Genomic DNA, 11,577 nt, shown 5'->3' on the forward strand with positions numbered 1-11,577 from the left:
GTGGGCCCTTTGCAACCCCTTCCCATACCATCTTGGAAATGGGAGGACATTTGCATGGACTTTATCGTGGGCTTGCCCAATACCTCCCAGCACCATAATTCCATTTGGGTCGTTGTGGACAGATTGACGAAGTTAGCTCATTTCTTGCCAGTACACACCACCCACAGGACGGAGAAGTATGCGGAAATCTACATTGACCAGATAGTTCGTTTGCATGGAATACCAAGGACTATAGTATCGGACAGAGGAGCACCATTTGTGGCTCGATTTTGGGAGAAATTGCAAGAAACACTTGGGACCCATGTAATACGAAGCTCAGCATACCATCCTCAAATAGATGGCCAGACAGAAAGGGTAAATCAAATTTTGGAAGACATGTTGAGGGCATGTGTGATACACTATGGAAAGGATTGGGACAAGTGTCTTTCTTTGGCAGAGTTATAATAACAGCTACCAGTCCAGTCTAAAGATGGCACCTTTTGAAGCCTTGTATGGGAGAAGGTGTAGAACCCCGCTAAATTGGTCGCAAGCTGGAGAGAGAGAAATATTTGGGCCAGATTTGGTACTTGAAGCAGAGGAGAAGATCAGAGTCATCAAGAAGAACTTAGAAGCTGCTCAGGCCAGGCAAAGGAGCTATCACGATAAGAGGCGGAAGCCTCTGCAGTTTGAAGTGGGAGATCATGTTTACCTTAAGGTGTCACCCACCAAGGGTGTCCAGAGATTTGGAATCAAGGGCAAGTTAGCTCCTCGCTACATTGGACCCTACGAGATCAAGGAAGCTTGTGGACCAGTGGCATATAAATTGAAGTTGCCACCACACATGTCAGCTATTCATGATGTATTCCATGAGTCTCAACTGCGGAAATGTGTCCGCCTACCCACTGAAGTGCTACCTGAACCAGACATTGAGGTAGAACCAGATTTGTCCTATCAAGAGTACCCCGTCAAGGTATTGGATCAGAAAGTGAGGTCAACACGGGCAAGGTCGATCCAAATGTATAAGGTTCAGTGGAGTCACCATTCAGTAGAAGAAGCCACATGGGAGACTGAGGATTTTCTACGCTCTCGCTTCCCCGACTTTCTGCCCAAAGGAGTCGGTACGTAACCCAAAACCCCACCCCCACCTACCCTTTGAATACAAATATAGGGAAAACTTAGATGATAAAGGTAGTATAAGTTGTGGATTTGACTTAAAAAGGACTTCCTTCTGAAGTCGCAAAGAGAATGATATTCGAAGAGCAGTCAACTAGAGAAACTTAAATAAAAGAAGGAACAACGCACCAACACGCCTTCATGGCACCCCTCCAGAGGATTCCACCCAAAATCTTGGGACGAGATTCCTTTAAGGGGGGAGGGTTGTAACACCCTAGGTGTTACCATGGCCATGGCACCTTCATGCACTAATGACTGTGATCACATGTGGAAGAAACTTTAGGAGAAAAGTATAAGAATCTTGGGGACCATGTGTTAACCAAGAAAGGTGAATGACCAAGAGCATTACCCAAGCCTTTGGTGCAGTTATCACTTTGGACAAGAGGGGAGTAAACCCTAGACCCCTCTTAAACCCCTATCTCCTAAACACCATGGTTGAAGGGGGGAGAGATTAAGCAAATGTGCAAATCATGACCTAGCCCTTGGCTAAAGTTAAGTGAAACATTAATCCACAAATATGGAGAGGGAACATTGCAAAAAGACCCCTTAAGAAACCCCAAATCCATTCCTTAAGTAGAGAAAGAGCTAGAGCTCTCTAATTCTCTCTAAGTCAAAATCTACACCTAATCTAAAGATCCACCGTGTTCACCTTGAATATGGCACCAAAACCACCTAAGTTCTATACCAAAAATGTGGCATACCACCTAAGGCACCCCCTGGAAAAAGCTGAGACCGAGCCTTTGACATTTGACATGTCTTGGCATCACTTTTATCGCGCAGCGGGCAGGGGGACAAGCCAGATTTGGCGTTCGCATATCTTCTGACCTAGGGCTTATCTTCCCTTGGAACTCACATACAAGAGATAGCCATAGGTGCCAGGAAGAGGTCTGCGCCGGATTTTTTGCCAAGATTCACACGTTTGCGATCTCAGCAAGCTTTTGAACACGGGCAGATGAACACCTCCACGTGTTCGACGCGTTCTGTGCGCACCAGAGCATGCCCGCGCCCGACCTGTCGTGCCCCGCGTCGCGCCAAAGCCCAGCCGGCGCCGTTGCCTGCGCCCGCGCCTATAAAGCCCCCAGGGATTTCGACCGTAATCCTCCGCGCACGCTCGACCTCACCGGAGCCCGAAACCACCGGCGTTTGCCCCGTGCACGGCGTGCCCGCGGCCACCCGAACCCCTGCCACCATAGACCGGCCAGCAGAGCCCTTCCCAACCCCGTCCAACCCTCAGAGAAGACTGTGCACGCCTCGGTGAAGCTCCCCGAGCAAGGAATCGAAGTTTGCTTCGCCGGAGAAGCCAGTCCACGGTCGTCGGACTTCGCCCGACCGCCGGTGAACGTAGACAGGGTAATCCTCTGCTCCATTCTTCGATTCCTTGTGCATATAGCCTCTACGTCGCTCTTTGAAGCTCATCGTGCCATTGGATTGAACTAGATCGCCGTGGTTTGGCCGGAACACCCGCCGCCGACGAGAGCACCCGCCTGCGCACGTGGACCGGACGATTCCGGCCACCTCCGCCATCGAGCCGTACACCGCTGTGACCGCCAGGACCTCCCGGAGCCAACCCCGCCCCTCGCCGGACCTCTCTCACCGCCGGTAAGCCGTGCCGCCCTTTTCTTTTCCGCGGGTACTGTTTAAACCTAGAGAGGGACCGCGGGGGAGAAGAAGAAAAGGCTAGGGGGTTTTGCGCATTGTCAGTGACTCAGGGGAATAGTAGCGCAAGGGTATAACTGAGAGGATTAGCCTGGAAAGAACCCGAGGACTTCGGTGCAAAGTGGTTTTCCAGGAAAACCTTTTATTTAACCTGATTTAAATTCAAACAGAACTTGAATAATTCATATCTTGAGTTTTATTCACCCAAATCGAGTCAAACCAATTTTGCCAGAACTTAAATAATGTAAACTACTTAAGAAAAATATAAAACCCTTCAGTGTTACAGAAAACTTTAGAGTTGTGAATTAAATGATTAATTGGCCAAAAGCAAAAAGAAATAAGGAAAAATAGTTACACTATTTAACTGAGGTTAATAAAATTTAGAGAAGTACTTGATCACTTACTGACCTGTTTAAAAATGATAAACCCCTTTGTATACCCCATTACGGTACAGTTTGCCATTTATTTCACCTTGTGCTTAAAATTAAAGAAAATAGAAAAGGTAATTTAAATAGAGAACCAGGGAGCACCCATATTTTTGTTAGTCTACTTATTCAGTATAGTTCACTAGAAAAATCTATTATACTCTGGTTTAGTGCAAAATAATTGGGATACCTTTTATTTTATGAAAACAAGGAAAATTTAGAAAAACCCTAGAAAATAACCCCAAAGTGAAAACACCCCAAACCTTGGGATAATTAATGTTTTGTTATTAAGAACAAAGGAAAAATATGAAATCTGCTGTTTGACATTTTTCAAATAACAAGATAGTGGAAAGTGCCTTTTTTACATTAAACTTTAGAAAATCATAACTAAAAATCTACTAAGTAACCCTCTGTGATTTTTGGCACAGAAGCATGTTATGACACATATATACTAGCAAAAATAACCCTTAGTACAGAACCCACACCTAGATGAGGGTTGTAATTAGGGGTGTAAACGGTACGGATATTATCCGACCATCCGACCGTCCGAAGAGGCTAATTATTCGGTTGGATAATTTTTTTCGGATATCCGCAAAATTTTCGGATTTCGGATTCGAATTCGGATAGTACAGTTCGGATATCGGATACGGATATGATATGACTGTTATCCGTCGGATTTCGGATATCCGGATATTTTCTCGGATAACTGTCCGGATTTCATATTTCGGATATCCGGACATCTACCCAGATATCTCACCAGATTTCAGATTTCGGATATTCGGATAGTTACATGTGGAATCACCCTAAATATCCAAGTTTTAACATAATCAATACTTCACTTTATCATTTTCATATGGGGATTTGAGGTTATGTTCTTATATAATGTTTATTGTTCCTGGTAATATATTTGCAATTTCCGGTCGATAGTGGAATATTTTATGAATTTAAATGCATTTTGATAATTTTTTGTAGAAAAAATTATAATAATACACAAATAGTCTCAAAAAATCATGAAATTTGACGGAGGAGCAATATATGCCCATATAGCATCCTCAAAAATGTTTGAGCCATAAAATCTAAAAATTGCCAACATTTCTTTCAATTCACTTTCACTTGTTGCGTGAGTTACATGTGATATCACCTTAACTATCCAAATTTTAACATAATCAATACTTCACTTTATCATTTTTACATAGGGACTTCATATTATCTTTAATAGAGTGTTTATTGGTCCTAGTAACTTATTTGCAATTTTTGGTAGACACTAGATTATTTTATGATTTTAATTACATTTTGATGATTTTTTGTAGAAAGAAATTAATAATACACAAATAGCCTTAGAAATTCATAAAATTTGACGAAGGGTTAACATTTGTCTACATAAAATTCTAAAAAATGTTTGGGCCATAAAGTCCATAAGATGCGAGTGATTCTTTTCATTTTCTTACACTTGTGTGAGTTACACGTGAAATGAGCTTAAGTATCCAAGTTTCAACATAACCTTTAGTTCACTTTCTCATTTTCATGTAGGGACTTGAGGTTATCTTCTTATGGAATGTTTATTAGTCTTGATAACTTATTTGCAATTTTTGGTCGATACTATAATATTTTATGGATTTAAATGCATTTTGATGATTTTTTGCAAAAAGAAAATAATAATATACAAATAGTCTCAGAAATTCCCGAAATTTGGCGTATGAGTAACATATATCCATATAGCATCCTCAAAAATGTTTGAACCATAAAACCATAAGATGTCATCAATTATTTCATTTCATTTCCACTTATTTGTGAAACCCGTAATGATTACATGTGAAACCACCATAATAATAAGTGAAACCACATATCATAATAACACATGAAACCACATATCATAGTTGTCAATATTTTATGAATTTAATTGCATTTTAATGATTTCTACATAAATAAATTAATAATACTCAAAATAGCCTTAGAAATTCATGGATTTTTATGGAGGTGTAGCATATGTGCACATATAATCCTCAAAAATGTTTGGACTAAAGGAGGGGCTAAATGATTACAACTATATATGTGTGGAATGGTGTCTTACACGATATCCGACAAAAATATTCGTTACCGACGCTATCCGTGTCCGATTAGCTTCGTATTCGATCCACGACTATTCGTATTTGTATTCGAGAACATCCGTATTTGTATTCGTATTCGAAGCTATCCGTATTCGAATTCGAATCCGACTAAAAATATGAAAACAAATATAATTTCATTGATATCCGTCCGTATTCGATCCGATTACACCCCTAGTTGTAATGCAAAGTGAGCCCTTGGCCCAACTTTTGTTATTTTTGTCCAAGGTATACTTTTTCTATTCTGTACCTCAAATTCATAGGACAGACTATGGTGACCAAGGGTAACCCACTGTATTTTTTACAAGATTTTTGAAAATTTTGAAATCACTGTTGTAGTTCAACCCACACTAGAATTCATAAATAGAAAATAAAGAAGGGGAAAATGAATGATGGAAATTAGTCTCACCCTAAAACCCTTTGTAAATTGTCCACTGAAATATGCAAGGGAAATACAAATCCACTATGCTTATCCTTAACAAAATCTAAACCTAGAGTGATAAGCATAAACCACTAAAGTCCACGTATGACCAAGAAAACCCTAAGTTACTAACTAACTTAGTTTTTCCTTCCTTTAGCATAATGTTGTTAAATCCTGCATAATCATGACATACATATTCATTACATTCGATAGATTGCAACCTCGCTGACGGAGAGTACATCCTCGTGCCGGAGCAAGGAGCTGCTCAGGAGGTAGCCCCGGATCCAGCCCTAGAGCCTGCACCAGAGGATCTGCCTGCCACAGCTTTGGAAGGCAAGCCCCGGTTTTATGCATGACCTGTTATTTATACTATTTTACTACACTTAATGATTGTAGGGTTGAATGTGCACTTAAGTGTAGGAGTTGTTTGAAAACCTAGTTGCATGATCTCAGGGATCCTATTGAAATGGATACTAGTATACTAGGTCGAGTAGCTGCTTTATTAAATAGGATCTCGGTAGAAGTCGAGTGATTTTTCTAGCACTCGCGCGAGGTCAGGAATTTGGTTGTATCCACCTTCTTATCATAATGATGCTGGTTTGTGGACAACAATCCATGGGGATTGGTTGTCCACGGGATAAAAATTGGAATAAGGATTTAGGTGTGGTACCGTGTGTCAAGCGTTTGAACGTACTAAGCACATGCCGAGAAATATGGTAAATTGGTAAGCATAGTACCTGATTGAACCTGGCAGTGGACTTTACCCCTGACGCGACCTGAGACGTGGTCTCCCATTTCGGTTATGGTGGGTACAAGTGCGGTCACTGCACGACGGCAGTCGGGGTCAGTGAGGCATTGTACGCCAAGGCGGTGAGCCCTGATCTGCTGACGGGGAATCGATGGGGACGGTTGATGTGTGTGGGGACAGAGTGCCCCTACATGTCGTGTGTTTAGGTTTACCTTGCAAGGATAAAAACTCGGTTCGAATCGTCTGCTTCTCGCAGCTAATGAGACTGCTTGATCCATGCTGCTACATTGAGTAACAAGTGGAAATGTGATGAGTTGACACAAGATGTTGATTGCTAAATATGGTTGATACCATGTATGAGTAGATAGTACACTTTTAGCCTTAAGAGAGTCACACTTAAACTTGACAAAGTAAAACTTGATTTACAAACTCAGCTAGTGCTTTTGGCAACCAAACCCCACAGCCAAACAGCTGCATGTCTAGAGGTAGAGGAGTAGACTCCTCACACCGGGTAAGTCTAGCTGAGTATTAGTATACTCAGCCTTACTTGTGGCATAATTTTACAGGTTCTTTGGAGGACATGGTTGCTGGAGTGACTTGGCCGTCCATCTTGCCACCGGGTTGGACTGTCGAGTGGGACCCCGCCTCGGCTGAGGAGGAGCATGAGGAGTGATGGGACAGGCTTCCCCATCTCTCTGTTTAATTATCGTTAGTTTCATTCCGCTGCACTTCGAACAATGATGACTACTTTTGCAAAACTCCGATGATGATGTAATAATTTAATACTCCTTAATGTATGGTTTTATGTTTTATTGTATTTGCTCTGTGACTCACCATCGAGTGAGATTGTGGTACTTGATCCTATCAGTGGCCTCGTCGGACTAGGTCCGAGGGATTGATGAGTTATTGCCATTTAAGTGTGGTCTAGCCTCTAAGGTGGGACTTAGGCACTTAAGTTGGAATAATTCGGGCGGTTCCGCCACACAAACCTTATACATATGATCTATTGAACCTATCGAGGGTATTGTCATCCTTGTAATTTGGTGTCGTGTTGCGCACGCCACTTGAACCTCCCTTCATCTCATGATCACAAGCTTCAGGCGCTCTAGGGTGCTTCATCTAAGCGCCGACACCGAAGCTATTACTTGTTTTCCTAGACCACAAAGATCGTCATAACAAAGATCACTTTAATATACCTAAAACAAACTTGAAGAAAACCAATATCTGTTAATTTGAGGACCTTCGATAGAGACCCAACAGTAGCCCCTTGCGGGATTAGTTTGTTTTCTATAATGGGCTGAAAAAGTACACTGAACGAAGGAGGCCTTGTGCCGGAGGTCCGAAAACACCTTCCCTGAGTGTGTTATCCAAAACAGATACCCTTAATTATGCTTTTTTAGTGTGAGTGACATAAAATGGCATCGGTGGTCTCCTAGTAGTGAGTGAGTACTAGTGACCCCTCGACTTCTGCGCTTTTTTCTTATATACTAGAGCCAACTCGCATGATTTGTACATCACATTTATTATTGTTGCCAACCTTCTACCACTAGTTTCTCTGCATTTGAAGCCACCCTGGCATCCTCAGATGTTGCTAAGAAGAGGATAGAGACAACAATCCTCGAGACCAGCATCCTGGCTGGTGGAACCAAAACACCAACCTTGGTTGAAGAAGAAGATATTGAATATATTTTAGCTAATTTTGCCAAAGCTATGTCTAGTGAAGATAGTGAAGAATTTGAAGTTGAAGAGGACGACCTCAACATTCACCCGGCGAAGTCGAGTCATGTGAGCTTCTGAAAATCGATGATAAAGAAGGGGCATGTGGAAGTGACAAAGAGGATAGGATATTTTGGAGATAGTGAAATCATCAGGCTTGGTGAAGAGGACATTGTTCCTCAGCCACAAATAAATTAGGTTGTAGCCTTCCGCAGCTTCTTCGAGGCCAGACTTTGGATCCCTTTGCAAAAAAGTATGAAATATATCTTCATCAGCTGATGCCTAATGTGATAATGAAGCTCAGGATTTTTATCTGGACAAGCCAAAGTCAAGGAGCTAAACTAAGTGCTGTGTGCTTTTGTTGAATACTCGAATTACATTACCAGACAAAGGGAATAGGGAAAGAAAGGATGCATAACAACTTCGAGTGTTACAATTTTCAATACCGAAAAGATGAATGGTTCCCCGTCCTAGCCTACTGAAGCAAGTGGCCAAACACCTGGATGAAGAAGTGGTTCTATGTGAAAATAACCTTGAGAAAAGGGAGGATATCAAAGACATTATTCAAAGATCGATAAAACTGAGCTTCGACATCAAGAAATCACTATACAACATGAGGGAAGCGTTGCAGACTACCATGGTTGCCTTTAATACCGTATGCAGCTATATTGGCACAAGGAATTTAGTTCAAGAGCATTTACCATATAACGTATGACCGCTGAGGGCCAAATGGTCAATACTAGAGTCAAAGAATGATGGCGAAATGAATCATGAGGTGAAAAGCAGAAGCCTTGTTAGGTTGAACTACAAGTATAAGTTTGAAGAAGAATTTGGTGAGCATTGTGACAAATGGTAAGAGGCCATCGAGTCAAAAGGAAATGAAGTACATGGCAATTTCATTATAAAATAGGCAGGGCCCTTTCCACTGTTTTCAATAGTCGGGATAAATGAAGGATGAATCGAGTCTTCAGAGCGATCGGGTTTTTCTACCCAGATTATCCCCGTCTAGCCCAAGGCACCTAGGGAAGGAAGAAAAAAGAAATCAGCAAGACACACAATAGGAAGTTGTGAAGCATAAGAGGATAAAAGTGACCACTAAATGTTGAAGGGCAACCTCGTGGTCCAAAAGTGAGGTGCCCAAGAAGAAGGTGAAGGTTGATGTGGAGAAGCCTTTTATTGAAAAAGCAAAACCGCAACCCACCATTGACGAGAGGGCCAACCCTTCAACCACAGGTATAATAATGGAGGTAACAACATAGCCTATATTGTGCTAGTCTCTTTTGCATTATGCATGGGCTTATACTGGTTTCAGTAGAAAGTTGAAGTAATGTGCTGGTTTCCTTTGCGATACGCATGGGTTTATGCTGAGCAAGGCATTAAAAACATAGAGATTTTGAAGAAGAAGGTGCCCAAAATGAAATAAACAATCTTCAGGCAGAAATAATCAAACTTCAACATAAGGATGAAGAAAAAGAAAATATGCTAAATTTATTAGTCGCAGACTTAGTGGAGAGCCGATTTGAGCTTTGCATTCTCGCTAAAGAAAAGGATAAAGCTTTGGAAAATGCAAAATTGAAGAATGAAGAAGTTATAAGACTTGAAAAAGAAAACTTGCACCATTCAAAGTGGATTAGTGAACTCGAAGCCCAAGCAAGGGAGGCTGCTGAAACACATGAGGCCGAAATGGCCAAAATAAAACAAGAAATAGAGAAACTACGCGAGGATTTGGAAGTAGAAAAGGCCAAAAGAGAAATCCTTAGTGATAAAAAGATAGGCTATAGAAAACTACAGACGTTTTACAAAGCTCATTAGAAAACTGTTTTTCCACCACAACTCGATGCTATAAAAAACTTAAAGATATTCTCTCTACAATTAGTGCACGCTCCAACGAGGTTAACTTCGTGCACAGGGATGTAGTTAGGGCGGTCAAGTGGATAGAAGAAAATATCGATGCATTTGATGAAGTCATCTCCACTAGAGTAGATTATTGCACTTTCATGGACTCATGAAGCTCGACTTCAATGCTAGAAGAAGCTAGGTGCACACATTTGAAGTATGTTGGATGCCCAAACTTTATTCAGCTAATGTCAACTCCAACGTGGCCAAGATATTATTCACACATTTGGGGCAAAGGAGGAAAAGAATTACCAGGACACGGGGCAAAGGAAAACATGAAGAAGGTTCTTTCTGAGTACTGAACTTTATATGTATGCATTGTATAATATATACTTATAATCATTTATGCTTCTTAGGTTGCTGAAGCTGCCAAAAAGGCGGAAGCAATAGGATAATCTCAGCAGAAAGCTAAGGACAAAGGTACTTCTCTAACCCTGTGTCAAGTTTGAGTTTTAGTTATTCGTAAATACTTGTTAAAACTTCACTATAGATCCCTCTTTGCAGGAAACTGGTGACGAGGACTATAGAAAACCAATTTATCATGGTAGAAGTCAAGCATAAGCTCAAAACAAGTGCATGTAGCAAATTTGTTCTTGCTCACCAAGTTGACCAAGTGTACTACACACTATATCCATCTAGAAAGTTGTAAGCCACATGGGTAGTATACAAAGTTAATCCTCGTGAACTGTTACACAACAAGGGTGAATAGTTCAAGGCGGAAGTTGAAGAAATTTACCAGGAAGACAAACTTCTGTCCAATTTTAATATGGATACTGAGGTTTTGCCAGAATCATTAGTAGAAGACCTTGAAGATTTAGTAATACCTAAAAAAGGAAATGAAAGTCAAAGAAGAAAACATCGAATCGAAGGAAACAATTTGATCCTGATTTTGAATACGACTAACAAGTAATTATATATTTATTGTTAATTTTACTACTATTATTTACATTATGTTCATTTATTATATTATTCCTTTCATTCATCGTTCATTTTAGTACATATTAATATTGCTGGATTAATTTGATTTTGTTTTTATAACAGGATGTCTAAAAAATAAAGCAGTTCGCTAAGGGTCTTTTGAAGTGAGCCTCCATTGTTAGGAGAAAGGACGACTTAGTGTTCCAGGGCACTAGTTCAAGCTCGAGGAGGTGTAGAGCTTTGTTGGAGCATGTTCAAGAGTTGCGGGGTCAGACAATCGCCCTAAAGAGGGATGAGATAACCAATATCTTTGTTATGTAATGTAATATTTCTATGAGTTCGAATAACTAAATGATTAATTTTGTTTTGTAGGACGAGTTTGAATATGGGGTAGAGAGATAGGGGGGACTGGTGGGAGATGTTGGTGATGTCCGGGGTAGGGAGGCAGATGATGAGGAGAGACAAGTAAGAGATATTGGGTATGTCTAGGGTGGGAGGCAGAGAAATTGTGGGGATGTCAGGATACTGCTAGTTTGGGAC

The sequence above is a fragment of the Zea mays genome, chromosome 6 (genome assembly GCF_902167145.1).
Source record: "Zea mays cultivar B73 chromosome 6, Zm-B73-REFERENCE-NAM-5.0, whole genome shotgun sequence".
Lineage (NCBI taxonomy): Eukaryota > Viridiplantae > Streptophyta > Magnoliopsida > Poales > Poaceae > Zea > Zea mays.